Raw genomic sequence first — 21,199 nt, forward strand, 5'->3', positions numbered from 1 at the left:
TTCGTACTACTGAAAGATTTAGTGGAATACTTAAAAAATAGCCTAAAAAGTGAAATGAATACTGAGATAATTCGTTTATATAGATCGTTTCTAGTCCAGCCCAAATATCAAAATGACATTGCCATAAATATATAAAATAGTATTTCCATTTATTTATCAAAAAAGGAGTATTCTTTAAAACCAGAATTGATTTTCCTTGATATCTAACATAATGGATGAAAGTATCCTTAAAGAAGAAGAAAGTATATGAACAATTCTTAGTAGATACTTCTACAAGATGTTTTATTTTTTCATAGAAAAAAATTCGCTCAAAAAAAACGCGAAAATGTTTTAACTGTAACTGAGAGGATTTGTTACGTAGAAAAAGAAAGATAGATTCATATTCCCATACATATAAATTATATAGGAACAAGAAAATTCTTCGATTCCTTTTTGAAAAAAAAGTAAAAATCCATTTTTTTGGAGGAAAAAGACTATTCCAATTATAATAGTAATAAAAAAACAACCTTATTAAATGAAAGAAAGAGACATCTTTTATCGAATATCGCAGGATTTGAACCAAGATTTCCAGATGGATAGGATAGGGTATTCGTATATCTGACTTATGATTTAAATATATCAGTTGATCTTCGAAAAAGGGAAAGATCGAATGAATTGATTGAAAATTTTTATAAGATTTTACGATTTCTAATCCCCTTAAGGAAGAGCTAAATAATTGTAGAGAAAATAGAATCTCCACGACGATACCAAAACCTTCTAATATTATTTGAGAAAAAAAATGATAATTATAACCCACAAAAGTATTTTTTTTAGAATCATTAACAAAAAGAATGAAATGAGTCTGTTGATACATTCGAGTACTTAAACGTTTTACAATTAGTAAACTAAATTTATTGTTATAATCGACATTTTCTATAAAAAAGGACTCATGAGCATAAGCTAGTCCATAAATAGATTCCCGAAAAAAAAGTGGGTATAGGATGTCCTGGTATCGAGATCTACGGAGTTCTAAATATGCTTGATATTGCTCCATTAAAAAAAAAAAAGTCTATTTGGTCAAACAAAGAATCAGAGATTCATTGGATTATCAAATGATACATAGTGCGATATGGTCAAAACAGAAAATTATAGGTATAAATATATACCTAGAGAAGTAAAACCCATTAACGGACTCTCTCTAATCGATTTTTTGCCTAATTTTTGTTCTAGGATAACGAGCTAATTAAGAATCCTTTATTTTTTTTTTACCTAATCGCTCTTTTGATTTTGGAAAAAATATCTTTATCAATATACTCTTTCTTTTACACATTTATCGCTACCCCAAAATACCAAAAGATAATGGAAAATAGCTATATAGTTAGGACTCATAACAAAAATAAACCATTCACCAGAAAAGCTTTTCCCACATCAAGCACTAACCTATTTTTAACGTACAATTAGATGGGGTAATGATCCAAATAAAAAATAAATGAAAGCTCGATGCTTTTTGTTTCCCTATTAGAATTAGAACCACCAAGTTCTATCCCTTTATTAATCAAACCCAACGGAATTTTTTTTGTTACGAGCCAAAAATTCAAACAAAAATTTGAGCTGGATCCTAAAAGAATGAAATATTTTTAGAATTCTTCATTGATACGACATGCTACTTTTTCCAGTCATTCCTTTCTGGATCAGTCGTGGTTTTACAAGCTCTACCGATAGTATCGACGAACCCATTGCTTCATAGAAATGCGTAAAAAATAGAGTCGCTCTTAAAAGCCGAGTACTCTACCATTGAGTTAGCAACCCCATTACAATTTAAAAAATAAGGTGGATATTTATACCCAATCGCAATCAAAAAAATAAAATTACAAAATTGAATTGTCTAAAAAACTAAAAAAAGATCACCTATTTAAATACTATGTTCTTGAAATACTATGTTAGAGTTATCCATTATTATTATATATATAAGACTATATATATATTGGTATATATAGATCTAATATTTTCGTATATATATTCGTGTTTACCTTTCAATTCACTTACTTATTCATTAACAAAGTTTTTCTTGTTTGTCTCGCAGAAAGAAAACCAATGAACCTACCATTTGATGAAGTAATAACGCCTATTTAACGTAAGTAAGGTGATCAATTTATTCACGATCGGATTATATTTATTTGATACAGTGTTGTCAATATTAGTATTGAAAAAAAAATACAATCGAATAAATACAATCGAATTAATAAGATTTTCAATCTTATTAATTCGATTATTAGTATTATGTTAGAATTACTTATAAGAAAAATTATTTAAATATATATATATCTTTTTTTATTCTAAAATGATATTCTAAACTAAAAAAACGTATAAAATTATAGAAATATAGAAATCAATAGGAAAATACAAATTTCATATAGAAATGGAACAACTTCCCTATTATGTGAAATTCACATCGAAAAAGGCAATAGCCAGTTTCCCTTATAAATTGTAATCACTTTTTTCGTAAAATATCGTCTACTTACTATGCTTCTATTCCAATACGAAAGATAGAAATCTGTTTAATAATTAAGTATCTTTGTATTCGGCTCAATCCTTCTTTTAGGAAAAGATTGTGCCGAGTTTAATTGCAATTAATCCAAAGTATCCATTGCTTCGAATTCAAATAGTATCCATTGCTTCGAATTCAAATTTGATCTCCTTCCATACTTCGCAAGCAGCAGCTAATTCAGGACTCCATTTGCTAGCCTCACGGATAATTTCATTACCTTCACGAGCAAGATCACGTCCTTCATTTCGAGCCTTCACACAGGCTTCAAGAGCTACTCGATTAGCTACAGCACCTGGTGCATTTCCCCAAGGGTGTCCTAAAGTTCCTCCGCCAAATTGAAGTACGGAATCATCTCCAAAGATTTCGGTCAGAGCAGGCATATGCCAAACGTGAATACCTCCCGAAGCAACAGGCAGAACACCTGGTAGAGAAACCCAATCCTGAGTGAAATAAATACCACGACTTCGATCTTTTTCAACAAAATCATCACGCAGTAAGTCAACAAAACCTAAAGTGATATCTCTTTCCCCTTCAAGTTTACCTACTACGGTACCGGAGTGAACATGATCTCCACCAGACAAACGTAATGCTTTAGCTAATACACGAAAGTGCATACCATGATTCTTTTGTCTGTCGATAACTGCATGCATTGCACGATGTATATGAAGAAGTAGACCATTATCTCGGCAATAATGAGCCAAGCTAGTATTTGCAGTGAATCCCCCTGTTAAATAATCATGCATTACGATAGGAACGCCTAATTCTCTGGCAAATACAGCTCTTTTCATCATTTCTTCGCATGTACCCGCAGTTGCATTCAAGTAATGCCCTTTGATTTCACCTGTTTCAGCCTGTGATTTAAAAATCGCTTCAGCACAAAATAAGAAACGGTCTCTCCAACGCATAAATGGTTGGGAATTCACATTTTCATCATCTTTGGTAAAATCAAGTCCCCCACGAAGACATTCATAAACAGCTCTACCATAATTCTTAGCGGATAACCCCAATTTAGGTTTAATAGTACATCCTAATAGGGGACGACCATACTTGTTCAATTTATCTCTCTCAACTTGGATGCCGTGAGGCGGACCTTGGAAAGTTTTAATATAAGCGGTTGGGATTCGCAAATCCTCCAGACGTAGAGCACGCAGTGCCTTGAACCCAAATACATTACCGACAATAGAAGTAAACATGTTAGTAACAGAACCTTCTTCAAAAAGGTCTAAAGGATAAGCTACGTAAGCAATATATTGATTTTCTTCCCCAGCAACAGGTTCGATGTGATAGCATCGTCCTTTGTAACGATCAAGACTGGTAAGCCCATCGGTCCACACAGTTGTCCATGTACCAGTAGAAGATTCGGCGGCTACCGCAGCACCTGCTTCTTCAGGTGGAACTCCAGGTTGAGGAGTTACTCGAAATGCTGCCAAGATATCAGTATCTTTGGTTTCATACTCAGGAGTATAATAATTCAATTTATAATCTTTAACACCAGCTTTGAACCCAACACTTGCTTTAGTCTCTGTTTGTGGTGACATAAATCCCTCCCTACAACTCTTGAATTAAGAATTCTTGAAACAATAAGGTCTACTCGATATGACTTAGGAGTTAATGAAATCTTTTACAAAAATCAACTACTATTATCAATTAATCCCAAAGGTTCGTTATGTTATTATTAAATTAAACGATGGTATTTGATTTGTCAAATACATCATTATTGTATACTCTTTTCTATGTATGGCGCAACCCAATCTTTTTTTTTTTTCAATTTGATCTTATTTTTTAATTTTGAAATCGAAAGATCTAATCTAAATAATAATAATAATTTATTCTTAATCTTGACAGTGATATATGTTGTCTATGTAAATCCTAGATGTAAAAATAGGCAGCTTTCTCCCCGGAAAATAAAAAAAGAGGTCAAAAAATAGGGAAACAGAGGGTAAGTCTAAAAAATTGTCTACTGAGGAAATACGAAAGCCAATGATAAAAAAAATGAATTCTAAATTAAGGTACAGGTTCGAATTCCATACAGAATATAGATGATATTTTCTAGAATGATAGAAAAAAAGAAAAGACTTTCGAAAGATTTTATCCAATTGAAATTTTCAAAATAACTGCAGTAAGCTTAAGAATTCAATAATTGAATTTGAATAAGTAAGTAAACAGTTAAAGAGGATTGATGGAATAGTACCAAAAAAATGGAGTACTAACTCCCATTTCTTATTTCTTTTTGAATTAACCGATCAACTTGCTTTCTTATCGAACATTTCTTTTTGATTTAAAAACTTTTTCGGAAAAAAAAATTGGCTTTTGATATGCGAATAAATCCTCCTACTTCCGGTCCTGAAGTTTCTTCGATTGAAAAAAAAAATCTGGGACATATTGACCAAATAATTGGTCCGGTACTAGATGTAGCCTTTCCCCCGGGGAAGATGCCTAATATTTACAATGCTCTGGTAGTTAAGGGTCGAGATACTGTTGGTCAACAAATTAATGTGACTTGTGAAGTACAACAATTATTAGGAAATAATCGAGTTAGGGCTGTAGCTATGAGTGCTACAGATGGTCTAATGAGAGGAATGCAAGTTATTGACACAGGAACTCCCCTAAGTGTTCCAGTAGGCGGAGCAACTCTAGGACGAATTTTCAACGTGCTTGGAGAGCCGATTGATAATTTAGGTCCTGTAGATACTCGTACAACATCTCCCATTCATAGATCTGCGCCTACCTTTATACAATTAGATACAAAATTATCTATTTTTGAAACAGGAATAAAAGTAGTAGATCTTTTAGCTCCTTATCGTCGTGGAGGAAAAATAGGACTTTTCGGTGGAGCTGGAGTGGGTAAAACAGTACTTATTATGGAATTGATCAATAACATTGCCAAAGCTCATGGAGGTGTATCTGTATTTGGCGGAGTAGGTGAGCGTACTCGCGAGGGAAATGATCTTTATATGGAAATGAAAGAATCTGGAGTAATTAATGAACAAAATATTGCAGAATCCAAAGTAGCTTTAGTATATGGTCAAATGAATGAACCACCCGGAGCTCGTATGAGAGTTGGTTTAACTGCCCTAACTATGGCGGAATATTTTCGAGATGTCAATGAGCAAGATGTACTTCTATTTATCGACAATATCTTCCGCTTCGTTCAAGCAGGATCTGAAGTATCTGCCTTATTGGGTCGAATGCCCTCTGCTGTGGGTTATCAACCCACTCTTAGTACTGAAATGGGTTCTTTACAAGAAAGAATCACTTCTACCAAAGAAGGGTCCATAACTTCTATTCAAGCAGTTTATGTACCTGCCGACGATTTAACTGACCCTGCTCCTGCTACGACATTTGCACATTTAGATGCTACTACTGTACTATCAAGAGGATTAGCCGCCAAAGGTATCTATCCAGCAGTAGATCCTTTAGATTCAACCTCAACTATGCTCCAACCTCGAATCGTTGGTGAAGAACATTATGAGACTGCGCAACGAGTTAAACAAACTTTACAACGTTACAAAGAACTTCAAGACATTATAGCTATCCTTGGCTTGGACGAATTATCCGAAGAAGATCGCTTAACCGTAGCAAGAGCACGAAAAATTGAGCGTTTCTTATCACAACCTTTTTTCGTAGCAGAAGTTTTTACCGGTTCGGCTGGAAAATATGTTGGTCTAGTAGAAACAATTAGAGGGTTTAATTTGATTCTTTCTGGAGAATTAGACGGTCTTCCTGAACAAGCCTTTTATTTGGTAGGTAATATCGATGAAGCTACTGCGAAGGCTACGAACTTAGAAACGGAGAGCAATTTGAAGAAATGACTTTAAATCTTTGTGTATTGACCCCCAATCGAATTGTTTGGGATTCAGAAGTGAAGGAAATCATTTTACCTACTAATAGCGGACAAATTGGAGTATTACCTAATCATGCGCCTATTGCCTCAGCTGTCGATATAGGTATTTTGAGAATACGTCTTAAAGACCAATGGTTAACAATGGCTCTGATGGGGGGGTTTGCTAGAATAAATAATAATGAGATAACTGTTTTAGTAAATGATGCGGAAAAGGGTAGTGACATTGATCCACAAGAAGCACAGCAAACTCTTGAAATAGCAGAAACTAATTTGAATAAGGCTGAAGGCAAGAGACAAACAATTGAGGCAAATCTAGCTCTTAGACGAGCTAGAACACGAGTAGAGGCTATCAATGTTATTTCATAACAAGTTGAAATTGATGCGTCCCAATATCCGAAAACAATAAAAGAAAAAAGAAACAGTCAGAAGAAAAAAGTAAGTAGAAAAGCTTATTAGATACCACAGTCAAAGGTATCTAATAAGTTATAACTATACCTTACCTACTATTGGATTTGAACCAATGACTCCCGCCGTATGAAAGCAATACTCTAACCACTGAGTTAAGTAGGTAATTTAGGACTCCTCCTCAAAAAAAAAAAAGAAGAGTACCCATCTATCAGATTAATTGATTATAAATGTAAAATTACTGATAAGCAATACCAACCCCCGTTCAAGGGATTCGATCATGTAATATTCATCTTGACAAGCAATTATCTTCATACTATGATAAAATATGTATCAAAAACACAAGGGCTGTAGCTCAGTTAGGTAGAGCACCTCGTTTACACGAGCGCCAATGCTTTTTTTCAGAGGAGTTCATCTTGTAATTAAAAAAGTTTATCTTATAGTAAGAAATCGGTGTCTTACTCCATTTTAAGGAACAAAACAAGAGAACACTAGCCTGACAAAGGGTTTAGCCATAAAATCGAATCCATAATTGATTTGAGATATTGATAAGGTGAATACCCATTTCTCGTCAATGCTAAACATAAAGGGTATAGGGACCTAAAAAAGATTATCTTTTCTTCCTATTTTATGAACTTTAAGGTGTATGAAGTGTCATTTCTTATCTTCTATTTTAATTTTAGTAGGTGGATAAAGAGTCCATTTAACTTAAGTTGATCTAGGCCAGAAGCAGACCTACGTCAAGATAATCCTTCTTTGAAACACTTTGGTAGTGCTCTTTGATTGTTATACAAATAAAAAAGAAGAGCATAGGGAATCATCTCTTTATTCTTTACTGTAAAAAAAAAAAAAGATGGTGGACTAACTAATATTTTTATCAGTTAATGAAAAAGCTCAATGCAAAAAAAAATGCATGTTGGGTTTTGAAAACAATTTAAATCATTTAGATAATAATTAGTTTGATCTGTTTTACCGAGAAGGTCTACGGTTCGAGTCCGTATAGCCCTAATATTCCTACAGATACTAATAATATTAATACTATTTTGGATCGAATAGATCTCATTACTAAGACTATTACTAAAAAAAAAACAATTTGTAACTTTCTATTCGAACATATTCATATTCGATAGAATAATATTAATATTAGTATATTCAGCTAGTCTAAAAAAATGGAGACTTTAGACTAAAAATGAAAATGAATTTGGTATATTTTCTACATTCAGTTTCTAATAATATCAAGTTTGATTCCTATTTTGGCATTTCTAATTTCTGGAATTTTAGCCCCCATTAGCAAGGGACCGGAAAAACTTTCTAGTTATGAATCCGGAATAGAACCAATAGGCGATGCTTGGTTACAATTTCGAATCCGTTATTATATGTTTGCTCTCATTTTTGTTGTTTTTGATGTTGAAACGGTTTTTCTTTATCCATGGGCAATGAGTTTCGATGTATTAGGGTATCCGTATTTTTAGAAGCTTTCTTATTCGTGCTTATCCTAATTGTTGGTTCAGTTTATGCATGGCGAAAGGGGGCATTAGAATGGTCTTAATTCTTGACTATTTAGACAATTAGAAAAAAAAATATTGAGACAATTATGAATTCCATTGAGTTTCCCTTACTTGATCAAACAACCCAAAATTCAGTTATTTCAACGACATTAAATGATTTTTCAAATTGGTCAAGATTATCCAGTTTATGGCCGCTTCTTTATGGTACGAGTTGTTGCTTCATTGAATTTGCTTCATTAATAGGATCACGATTCGATTTTGATCGTTATGGACTAGTACCTACGATCGAGTCCTAGGCAGGCGGACCTAATTTTAACAGCGGGCACTGTAACTATGAAAATGGCCCCTTCTTTAGTTCGATTATATGAACAAATGCCCGAACCTAAATATGTTATTGCTATGGGAGCCTGTACAATTACGGGGGGATGTTTAGTACCGATTCTTATAGTACTGTTCGAGGCGTAGATAAGCTAATTCCTGTAGATGTATATTTGCCGGGCTGTCCACCTAAACCGGAGGCCATTATAGATGCTATAACAAAACTTCGTAGAAAATATCTCGAGAAATATATGAAGATCCAATGAGTTTTCAACGAGAGAATAGATGTTTTACTACCAACCATAAGTTTCATGTTGGATACAGTACTTATACTGACAATTATGGTCAAGAATTTTTCTATCAACCGCCATCTACTTCAGAGATATCGTCTGACACATTTTTTTAAAGTACAATAATAAAAAGCAATTCCTTTTTAAAAATTTCATCGTATTTTAAAAATTTCATCGTAATAGAAAATACTAATACCAAACTCATAAAAAAAATTTAGGAGAAGCAAAAAATGCAAGGTCGTTTGTCTTCTTGGCTAGTCAAACATGGACTAATTCATAGATCCTTGGGTTTCGATTACCTAGGAATAGAGACTTTACAAATAAAGCCCGAGGATTGGCATTCCATTGCTGTCATTTTATATGTATATGGTTACAATTATCTACGTTCTCAATGTGCCTATGATGTAGCACCCGGAGGACTCTTAGCTAGTGTATATCATTTTACAAGAATAGAGTATGTATAAATCAACCCGAAGAGGTATGCATAAAAATATTTGTATCAAGAAAAAATCCCAGAATTCCTTCGATTTTTTGGGTTTGGAAAAGTGCGGATTTTCAAGAAAGGAATCTTATGATATGTTGGGAATCTCTTATGATAGTCATCCGCGTCTAAGACGTATTTTAATGCCCGAAAATTGGATAGGATGGCCTTTGCGTAAAGATTATATTGCTCCAAATTTTTATGAAATACAAGATGCTCACTAAATGATAAAAATAATAAACTAATCCAAACTTCTGCAACCCCAGTCAAAGAATATAAGTACATTCTGTTATAGATCAGACAAAATAATTGATTGACATTAAATCAGGCAGAGTAATGGAAGTTGCATTCAGATATTATTATGTGAGAAATCACAAAATTCAGAAATAATAGAATGAATAATTATAGGGTTTAAAATAGGATGGATAGGAGTTTCTTAAGATTCTAAAACAAAAACAATACTGAGTTCTTATCAGCCAAGCCAATAAAAGAAATAGGATGAACTGCAAAAATTCTTTATCTTTATAATAAACTAATTCTTTATCTTTATAATAAACTATATAACGTGCACATCACCATCAATTATACGGCCACGAAAAAAAAAACACAAAGAAAAGGGCTCGATTCTATTTTGGTAATCCTTCTCAGATGAATTCTTAATATTCTCACTCCACCCCAGAACTTCGACTTTTAGGTCTTTTAACCAACTAATTAAACCACTCGAATATTATGGAAATAGAAACCTTTTTTTGTATCGCAGAAAAAAAAGGAAAAAAATAGATAAAGAATTCATTATCTATATATCTATATCTATATATATATAGATACTATAGATAAGCGAATATACCTAATAAAAAATTGCATCTATTCTTTAATCATCTAGGAAAAGTATATCTACAGATACCTAAATAGATCAAAGAAATATGTTTTGTATCAGAATCTAGAAGAACACAAATTTGTATGAGTATCTATCCCCCATATTCATTAAAATGAATATGGGGGATAGATACTCATACAAATGAATCTTGTGTCAGGAACCAGATTTGAACTGGTGACACGAGGATTTTCAGTCCTCTGCTCTACCAACTGAGCTATCCCGACCATTCTTGAAGCTTAATACTTTGATTTTAAAAGATTTTTAAAATCTATGTTAATGAATCTATATCAACTAAGTAAAAAAAAGTTTGTAAGTGAGTTTCCGCAGTAATAATTATTTTTTATTGTTAATCGTTAATTACGCATATGAAAATTCCTTGCTAAAAAATAAGATATTAATTTATACATTTCTGATTAAAAAAAATTCTATGTGTTTCACATATATATTTATATCTATTCCAAAACTCGTCCCTTGTCATTATGATAGATAAGAAAATTATGATAGATAGGAAATTGATGAAAATAAAAATTCCAATTTCGTTGGGAAATAATAAATCGAATAAAACACATAAATAAGGACTTCAAGATAGAGAGGATATAGGAAAAAAATTAGAAAATGAAAAAGTATTTTTGGGGATAGAGGGACTTGAACCCTCATGATTTCTTAAGTCGACGGATTTTCCTCTTACTTTCAATTTCATTGTTGTCGGTATTGACATGTAGAATAGGACTCTATCTTTATCTCATCTGATTTATCAGTTCTTCAGGGTTTTAGCCGATTATGATGAAGTGAATAATTTCATCAATAAATATTCCATCTTTTCTTCAACTTCGAATTGATTTGATTCACATTTTTCATTTGTGAATATTTTTATCACAAATAGATCTTCAATAATAAAATAAAAAGTAACAAATTGAAAGAGTATTTCAGTATATATATATGTTTCTAAATGTTTATCTTTGATCCATTCCTGTAATTTTGGTGAAAGGATTCTTTTACTAATGCAATAAAAAAAGTCGTCAATTTCGTTTGTTAGAACAGCTTCCATAGAGTCTCTGCACCTATCCCTTTTTTATTATCACTTTCTGAATTTTTATTTGTTTTCAGAAAACAGGATTTGGCTCAGGATTGCCCATTGTGAATTCCAGGGTTTCTCTGAATTTGAAAATTATTACTTGGTAAGTTTCCATACCAAAACTCAATCCAATTAAGTCCGTAGCGTCTACCAATTTCGCCATATCCCCATCTTTTTTTTTATTTGAATCTGATTATAATAGAATGCTTTTTTTTTCATTTCTATTATGAGAATTATGCGGGAACTTTTGAATTCATTAAATACATATTATTTTATTAAATATTAAAAACCCCTTTCTCCAATATTATAGATTTTATTTCATCTATATTGGATACCTTTATTTGTTTGAATCAGAACTAATTCTAATATCTATATATTAACAATTCAATATACACAGATATAGACCACATATCTACTTATCTTCTATGTACCTACTTATCTTCTTTTTTCATACAATTTAGAATACTCGAATGGTCGATTCTTTTTTTTTTTTTGTTTTTGCTTAAAAAAAAAAAGAAAATAAACAATCCATTTATTCATATACAATTTATATAACTAAAACGAATCTAGTGGCTAAAAAAAACCATTCTTTTAATTGAATATAATATAGAATTAGACATTTACTTAGAAATATGGAATTCCTTAATAAATATTTACTAAAATTTATATTTATTCAAATTTACTTTAAGTACTAATAAATATCTTTTTGAAAGAAATCAATTTAATAATATATATCTAGAATAGTAGATCGAAATAAATTATATTAAATAAATTATATTAATATAATATTAATTATTATCTTGCACTTTATGTTATCAGATAAAATAAATAATAGAAATAATAAAAATTGGGTTTGATTTTCTATATTTTCTTTCTCTATTTTTGATGTTTGTATTAATTTGAATTTTGTTATAAATAACTAAAAATTGATAACTAAGATCCCATTCAATTCTTCTGCATATGTATATTTCGTTTACATTAGCCGGTTTAGCTCAGAGGTTAGAGCATCGCATTTGTAATGCGATGGTCATCGGTTCGAATCCGATAACCGGCTTTTCTCTATTTGTTTTTTACATAATTGATAATATCTTTTTTAGAAATAAAAAATTGGGAGAGTTCGATCTCTGCGGAAGAAATCAAGAAATTAACCTACTTTTTTGTATTCTTTTATATACAATAAATTCGGATATTGATAAAATTCATCTAATTCTTCTTTGTACTATAAAACTTTAGTAGATTTCGCTTCATTTAGAATTCTATAATATTTTTCATTTCGTTTAGTTTTCATTTCGATTTATAAGATTTTTCATTTTAAAAAAGGAGTTTTTATGTCACGTTACAGAGGACCTCGTTTCAAAAAATACGTCGTCTAGGATATTTACCAGGACTTACTAGTAAAAGGCCAACAGTCAAAAACGAATTTCGAAATCAATTGCGCTTCAGTAAAAAATCTCAATATCGTATTCGTTTAGAAGAAAAACAAAAATTTGCGTTTCATTATGGTCTTACAGAACGACAATTGCTTAAATACGTTCGTATCTCCGGAAAAGCTAAAGGATCAACTGGTCAGGTTTTATTACAACTACTTGAAATGCGCTTGGATAACATACTTTTTCGATTGGGTATGGCTGCGACTATTCCTCAAGCCCGCCAATTTATAAACCATAGACATGTTTTAGTTAATGGTCGTATAGTGGATATACCAAGTTATCGTTGTAAACCTCAAGATATTATTACAGCAAAGGATGAACAAAAATCTAAAACTCTTATTCAAAATTATTTTGATTCAGCCCCCCATGAGAAATTGCCAAATCATTTGACTGTTCACACCCTTTCCAATATAAAGGTTTAATTAATCAAATAATAGATAATAAATGGGTGGTTTGAAAATAAATGAATTACTGGTTGTAGAATATTATTCTCGTCAACTTAAACTTAACTAAAATAACAAGAGTTTTTTTTACAAGGATTTTCTGCTATTCATATATCATAGACATGGATATGCGAAAATTTTTATTCCTTGCCCACCCGTTATCCACTATTTTTTGTATTACCGAAAAATGAGGAATATAAAGTTGTCCATATCAACAAACAAATTTGAAATATGAAATAATGGTATGCATTGGGATGAGTAATATTGATGAATTTGGTAAAGATTCGGAAAGAGAGGGATTCGAACCCCCGGTAAACAAAAGCCTACATAGCAGTTCCAATGCTACGCCTTGAACCACTCGGCCATCTCTCCTATATAATGATGCCCAGAAACCGGTTGAATGTTGAATAGTGAATCAATCCTATTTTTCATAATGCATAAAACCTATTCAAACTATAAAAATACAAAGTAAAATTAAAAAAAAACCTCCTACAAGGTCTTAGGATAAACAAATTTGATTGATGAGTTCATTTTTACGTTATTTCGCACTGTATTATAATTATACAATTCCTTTATTTGTGGGATTGATTTCTCACACCATGATTAATTAAATTATAGAATGGATTTCTACCTATGCCTAGATCTCGGATAAATGAAAATTTTATAGATAAGACCTTTTCAATTGTAGCCAATATCTTATTACGAATAATTCCGACAACTTCAGGAGAAAAAAGGGCATTCACTTATTACAGAGATGGTGTGATTTGATTCCATTTTTTTTGACCGATTTCGGTCAAAAAAAAATGGAATGGAAAAACCCCACGCGTGTTGAAGGTGAAATTTTGTAAATAAAAGGATTAATTCCTTCTGTCGTGTATCCTCGATTAATGAAGCCTTATATGCTTGAATTTAGGTTTCTAGTATTAAGCGAAAGGTTATACCTATACTTATGGGGTTAGGTCCAACCCCAAATTACTAGTACTGATAGGCAACATTGGGAAAGAAGCACTACGCTTGGGAATCAAGGACACGAAAACTTTGTATCTATCTATATCCATGGCTTATCGAGATTGGGACTAACAGGAATGGTTGGGACAATAATATCCATCTCGTTCATATTTTGGATACCCATAGAACCATCGAAGATTATTGAGGTGACTAATTCCAGGAAATTAAGCAGCGTAGAGGACAAAGAAATTGTTGAAGTTCTTATTTTTTTTTATCAAGTACCTACATACTTAATGTTAAGAAATAATTTTTGACAGGAAGGTTGGCTAGAGATTTATTGTAAAAACACTAGCTCTGTTCAGTTGAGAATGAGAATACTGGAATATTTTTTGATTTGATGGATTTTTCTCATTACACACATAAGGGGGGAGCCGTATGAGATGAAAATCTCACGTACAGTTCTGGAGCGGAGATTCTTTGAACCGAATGACGACCGTAACGGATGTCAGCTCAATTGTCAGCTCAATCTGAAGGAAATTATGCAGAAGCTTTACAGAATTATTATGAGGCTATGCGACTGGAAATTGATCCCTATGATCGAAGTTATATACTTTATAACATAGGCCTTATTCACACAAGTAACGGAGAACATACTAAAGCTTTGGAATATTATTTTCGGGCGCTCGAACGAAACCCATTTTTACCCCAAGCTTTTAATAATATGGCCGTGATCTGTCATTACGTGCGACTATCTCCACTATAGAAAGAAAAAAGAAAAGAACAAGCAAATCCACAAATTTTAATATAAGAAATATAGAAATATAAATAATTATAAATAAGAAAGGCTTTCTACATATATATATCGTTCAAAACAACGATTTTTATCAGCTGTAGCAAAGAAACTTCATAGAAGTAAAAATATGAAGAAATCGATATGTCTAGATACCCTCTTTTTCTATGGATAAAAGATCTAATTGATAAAGGAAGCATCGTAAGGATCAATTAACACGGTTTTCAATCGATATAATAAAAACTGCTTCCTTATCTCATGATAAATAAAGAAGTCAGGAATCCACTTATGTAATAAAAAGGATCCCCTGGTATTTTGAGCAGCGGTGTAGTATCAAATCCCAAAGATAGAAAGTATTTTCTCTTTACTTATAAGAACTTATAAGATAAGAAAGAAAAAACTTTTACCAAGATTCTATAGAAATGAATCTATCATATATTTTTGTATATGATATATAAAATCGAGATAGTTACCTTTCAGAAAATTAGAATTAGGGCGTTAATGCCAATGCTTGATTCCCTTTTCTGAAGGTAGGAGAAAAGATAAAACTAAAAAAAAAGATGAAATTCTTTGAAATTCTTTATTTATTAGTAAAAATGAAAGTTTGAAACTCATATTAATAATTTCTTTTTTTCTTTTAGTTAACTTCAAGATAATAGAACAAAAAAAGAATTGACTACTGAGCCGTATGAGTCAGGAAATTCTCAAGTACGGTTCTAAGGAAAGGAATTGACTCACCTATTTCGACCGAGGAGAACAGGCCATTCGGCAGGGAGACTCAGAAGTTGCGGAGTCTTGGTTTAATCAAGCCGCTGAATATTGGAAACAAGCTATAGCTCTCACCCCCGGTAATTATATTGCAGCACAGAATTGGTTGAAGATCACAGGGCGTTTTGAATAAGAACACTCTGTTTCTTTTTTTTCTTATATATTTATCTATCTATATAAAGATATAGATAGATAAATATATATTGTTATAAATTCTTGTTTCTTGTCCCTATCAAATTCAAAAATCATTTCTATAGGAACGACCAATCACATAATTTAAATATATCCCTTCTAATTTTGTTCGATTTTGTCTAGTATTTCATAGAAATAAACGAGATGTGGATACAGTAGATAATTTTCTCCTTTTTTCTGTTATTTAAACTAATATTCAATCAAATTAAGAAAAGAGACCTTCAAAAAAAGAAATAAAATATAGGTATATTGCCTAATAATGAATGCTAATGCCTGCTCAATTTGAAATAGAGTACATACTTATACTTTATCTAAAAAAAAAAATAAAATCTAAGGAATAGAATTAGAATAAAATCTGAATACATTTGATTAGGCTGCACGAAAAATTATTGAACTTCCATTCAGAGTTCCCAAAAAGGTCTTAGAAGATTAAAATAGGTCCGTTGAGCGCCTCACTCTTATGTCATAATAGATTCGAACACTTGCCCCGAATTGACTTCGAGATCATAATTGTTCTAGTGAAAAACTAAAGAAATGAAATTTACTAAGATATCCAATACATGAGAGATAGGAGAGAACAAAACTCAATAGAAACATCTCTAATAAGTTCACTAATTCTGTTTTATGTTGGCAGGTCTCTTTGTATGTGTTGTCTGGAAAGAGGAGGACTCAATGATTATTCGTTCACCGGAACCAGAAGTTAAAATTTTGGTAGATAGGGATCCTATAAAAACTTCTTTTGAGGAATGGGCAAAACCTGGTCATTTCTCAAGAACAATAGCTAAGGGACCAGATACTACTACTTGGATCTGGAACCTACATGCTGACGCTCATGATTTTGATAGCCATACTAATGATTTAGAGGAGATTTCCCGAAAAGTTTTTAGTGCGCATTTTGGCCAACTCTCTATCATCTTTCTTTGGCTGAGTGGCATGTATTTTCATGGTGCTCGTTTTTCCAATTATGAGGCATGGTTAAGTGATCCTACTCACATTAGGCCTAGTGCTCAGGTGGTTTGGCCAATAGTGGGTCAAGAAATATTGAATGGTGATGTAGGGGGGGGGTTCCGAGGAATACAAATAACCTCTGGTTTTTTTCAGATTTGGAGAGCATCTGGAATAACTAATGAATTACAACTCTATTGTACTGCAATTGGTGCATTGGTCTTTGCAGCCTTAATGCTTTTTGCTGGTTGGTTTCATTATCACAAAGCTGCTCCAAAATTGGCTTGGTTCCAAGATGTAGAATCTATGTTGAATCACCATTTGACAGGGCTCCTAGGGTTGGGGTCTCTTTCTTGGGCAGGACATCAAATACATGTATCTTTACCGATTAACCAATTTCTAAATGCTGCAGTAGATCCCAAAGAGATACCACTTCCTCATGAATTTATCCTAAATCGGGATCTTTTGGCTCAACTTTATCCGAGTTTTTCCGAGGGAGCAACCCCATTTTTTACCTTGAATTGGTCAAAATACGGAGAATTTCTTACTTTTCGTGGAGGATTAGATCCAGTAACTGGAGGTTTATGGCTGACCGATATTATACACCATCATTTAGCTATTGCAATTCTTTTCTTGATAGCGGGTCACATGTATAGGACCAACTGGGGTATTGGTCACAATATAAAAGACATTTTAGAGGCACATAAAGGTCCATTTACAGGCCAGGGTCATAAAGGTATATATGAGATTCTAACAACGTCATGGCATGCTCAATTATCTATTAATCTAGCTATGTTAGGCTCTTTGACCATTGTTGTAGCTCACCATATGTATTCTATGCCTCCTTATCCATACCTAGCTACTGACTATGGTACACAACTGTCATTGTTTACACATCACATGTGGATTGGTGGATTTCTCATAGTCGGTGCTGCTGCGCATGCAGCGATTTTTATGGTAAGAGATTATGATCCGACTATTCGATACAACGATCTATTAGATCGTGTCCTTAGACATCGTGATTCAATCATATCACATCTTAACTGGGTATGTATCTTTTTAGGTTTTCACAGTTTTGGTTTGTATATTCATAATGATACCATGAGCGCATTAGGGCGCCCTCAAGATATGTTTTCAGATACTGCTATACAATTACAGCCGATCTTTGCTCAATGGATACAAAATACCCACGCTTTAGCACCTGGCACAACAGCCCCAGGTGCAGCAACAAGTACCAGTTTGACTTGGGGAGGTGAAAATTTAGTAGCAGTGGGCGGTAAAGTTGCTTTGTTACCTATTCCTTTAGGAACTGCGGATTTTTTGGTCCATCATATTCATGCATTTACAATTCATGTAACAGTATTGATACTCTTAAAGGGTGTTCTATTTGCTCGTAGTTCACGATTGATACCGGATAAAGCAAATCTAGGTTTTCGTTTCCCTTGTGATGGACCTGGAAGAGGGGGGACATGCCAAGTATCCGCTTGGGATCATGTCTTCTTAGGACTATTTTGGATGTACAATTCAATTTCCGTAGTTATATTCCATTTCAGTTGGAAAATGCAGTCAGATGTTTGGGGTAGTATAAGTGATCAAGGGATAGTAACTCATATCACAGGAGGAAATTTTGCGCAGAGTTCCATTACCATTAATGGGTGGCTTCGTGATTTCTTATGGGCGCAGGCATCCCAGGTAATTCAGTCTTATGGTTCTTCATTATCTGCATATGGTCTTTTTTTCTTGGGTGCACATTTTGTATGGGCTTTTAGTTTAATGTTTCTATTCAGCGGGCGTGGTTATTGGCAAGAACTTATTGAATCCATTGTTTGGGCTCATAATAAATTAAAAGTTGCTCCTGCTACTCAGCCCAGAGCCTTGAGCATTGTACAAGGACGTGCTGTAGGAGTAACACATTACCTTCTAGGTGGAATTGCCACAACATGGGCATTCTTCTTAGCAAGAATTATTGCAGTAGGATAATAGCTAGGAGGATTTGAAAATCATTATGGCATTAAGATTTCCAAGCTTTAGTCAAGGCTTAGCTCAAGACCCCACTACTCGTCGTATTTGGTTTGGTATTGCTACCGCACATGACTTCGAAAGTCATGATGATATTACTGAGGAACGTCTTTATCAGAATATTTTTGCTTCTCATTTCGGGCAATTAGCAATCATTTTTCTGTGGACTTCCGGGAATCTCTTTCATGTAGCTTGGCAAGGTAATTTTGAGACATGGGTACAGGATCCTTTACATGTAAGACCTATTGCTCATCGCAATTTGGGATCCTCATTTTGGTCAACCAGCTGTAGAAGCTTTTACTCGAGGGGGTGCTCTAGGTCCTGTTAATATAGCCTATTCTGGTGTTTATCAGTGGTGGTATACAATCGGTTTACGTACTAATGGGGATCTTTATACTGGAGCTATTTTTCTATTAATACTTTCTATTATATCTTTAATAGCAGGTTGGTTACACCTACAACCAAAATGGAAACCGAGTGTTTCGTGGTTTAAAAATGCCGAATCCCGCCTCAATCATCATTTGTCAGGACTATTCGGAGTAAGTTCCTTGGCTTGGACAGGGCATTTAGTTCATGTTGCTATTCCGGGGTCCAGGGGGGAATCCGTTCGATGGAACAATTTATTAGATATCTTGCCGCACCCCGAGGGATTAGGTCCATTTTTTACAGGTCAGTGGAATCTTTATGCTCAAAACCCAGATTCCAATAATCATATATTTGGTACCCCTCAAGGAGCAGGAACTGCTATTCTAACACTTCTCGGAGGATTTCATCCGCAAACTCAAAGTTTATGGTTAACTGATATTGCACACCATCATTTGGCTATTGCGTTTATTTTTCTAGTTGCTGGCCATATGTATAGAACTAATTTCGGGATTGGTCACAGTATTAAAGATCTTTTAGAAGCACATACTCCTCCGGGGGGTAGATTGGGGCGTGGGCATAAGGGTCTTTATGATACAATCAATAATTCAATTCATTTTCAATTAGGTCTTGCTCTAGCCTCTTTAGGGGTTATTACTTCCTTGGTAGCACAACACATGTACTCTTTACCTGCTTATGCGTTTATAGCGCAAGACTTTACTACTCAAGCTGCCTTATATACTCATCATCAATATATAGCAGGCTTCATTATGACAGGGGCTTTTGCTCATGGAGCTATCTTTTTTATTAGAGATTATAATCCAGAGCAGAATCAAGATAATGTCTTGGCAAGAATGTTAGACCATAAAGAAGCTATCATATCCCACTTAAGTTGGGCTAGCCTCTTTCTGGGGTTCCATACTCTGGGACTTTATGTCCATAACGATGTCATGCTTGCTTTTGGTACTCCGGAGAAACAAATTTTGATTGAACCTATATTTGCCCAATGGATACAATCTGCTCATGGTAAAACTTCCTATGGGTTCGATATACTTTTATCTTCAACGAACAGTCCGGCGTTCAATGCGGGACGAAGCATATGGTTGCCTGGTTGGTTAAACGCTGTAAATGAGAATAGTAATTCTCTATTCTTAACAATAGGGCCTGGAGACTTCTTGGTTCATCATGCTATTGCTCTTGGTTTACATACAACTACTTTGATTTTAGTAAAAGGTGCTTTGGATGCGCGTGGTTCTAAGTTAATGCCTGATAAAAAAGATTTTGGTTATAGTTTTCCTTGTGATGGCCCGGGACGAGGCGGAACTTGTGATATTTCCGCTTGGGACGCATTTTATTTGGCAGTTTTCTGGATGTTAAATACCATTGGATGGGTTACTTTTTATTGGCATTGGAAACACATTACACTATGGCAGGGTAATATTTCACAGTTTAATGAATCTTCTACCTATTTGATGGGATGGTTAAGAGATTATCTATGGTTGAACTCTTCACAACTTATCAATGGATATAACCCTTTTGGTATGAATAGTTTATCAGTCTGGGCATGGATGTTCTTGTTTGGACATCTTGTTTGGGCTACTGGATTTATGTTCTTAATTTCTTGGCGCGGATATTGGCAGGAATTGATTGAAACTTTGGCATGGGCTCATGAACGTACACCTTTGGCTAATTTGATTCGATGGAGAGATAAACCAGTGGCTCTTTCCATTGTGCAAGCAAGATTGGTTGGACTAGCCCACTTTTCCGTAGGTTATATATTTACTTATGCAGCCTTCTTAATTGCCTCTACATCGGGCAAATTCGGTTAATTGAATTCTTTATTATATATATCTGGCAAGAATCTCATTTCCTTCTATAGGGAAGAGAAGCCACTTATACATCTAGGATCCGACTTCTATCATTGATGCTAATAGCAAATTAACCATTATGGCAAGGAAAAGTGTTATTCAGAGGGA

The 21,199-nt window shown here is 33.6% G+C and overlaps 3 non-coding genes across 3 annotated transcripts; 1 reads left to right on the forward strand and 2 right to left on the reverse strand.

The window, feature by feature from the left end:
- Positions 1 to 10,401: 10,401 nt before the first annotated feature.
- Positions 10,402 to 10,474, reverse strand: TRNAF-GAA (transfer RNA phenylalanine (anticodon GAA)). The gene has a single exon. It is a non-coding gene; the product is annotated as a tRNA-Phe (tRNA).
- Positions 10,475 to 12,306: 1,832 nt separating this feature from the next.
- On the forward strand, positions 12,307 to 12,379 carry TRNAT-UGU (transfer RNA threonine (anticodon UGU)). Its single transcript has one exon. It is a non-coding gene; the product is annotated as a tRNA-Thr (tRNA).
- Positions 12,380 to 13,483: 1,104 nt separating this feature from the next.
- Positions 13,484 to 13,570, reverse strand: TRNAS-GGA (transfer RNA serine (anticodon GGA)). Its single transcript has one exon. It is a non-coding gene; the product is annotated as a tRNA-Ser (tRNA).
- Between the last annotated feature and the right edge of the window lie 7,629 nt (positions 13,571 to 21,199).

The sequence above is a fragment of the Vigna unguiculata genome, chromosome 4 (genome assembly GCF_037176805.1).
Source record: "Vigna unguiculata cultivar grain cowpea cultivar isolate G323 ecotype 2 chromosome 4, ASM3717680v1, whole genome shotgun sequence".
Taxonomy (NCBI): domain Eukaryota; kingdom Viridiplantae; phylum Streptophyta; class Magnoliopsida; order Fabales; family Fabaceae; genus Vigna; species Vigna unguiculata.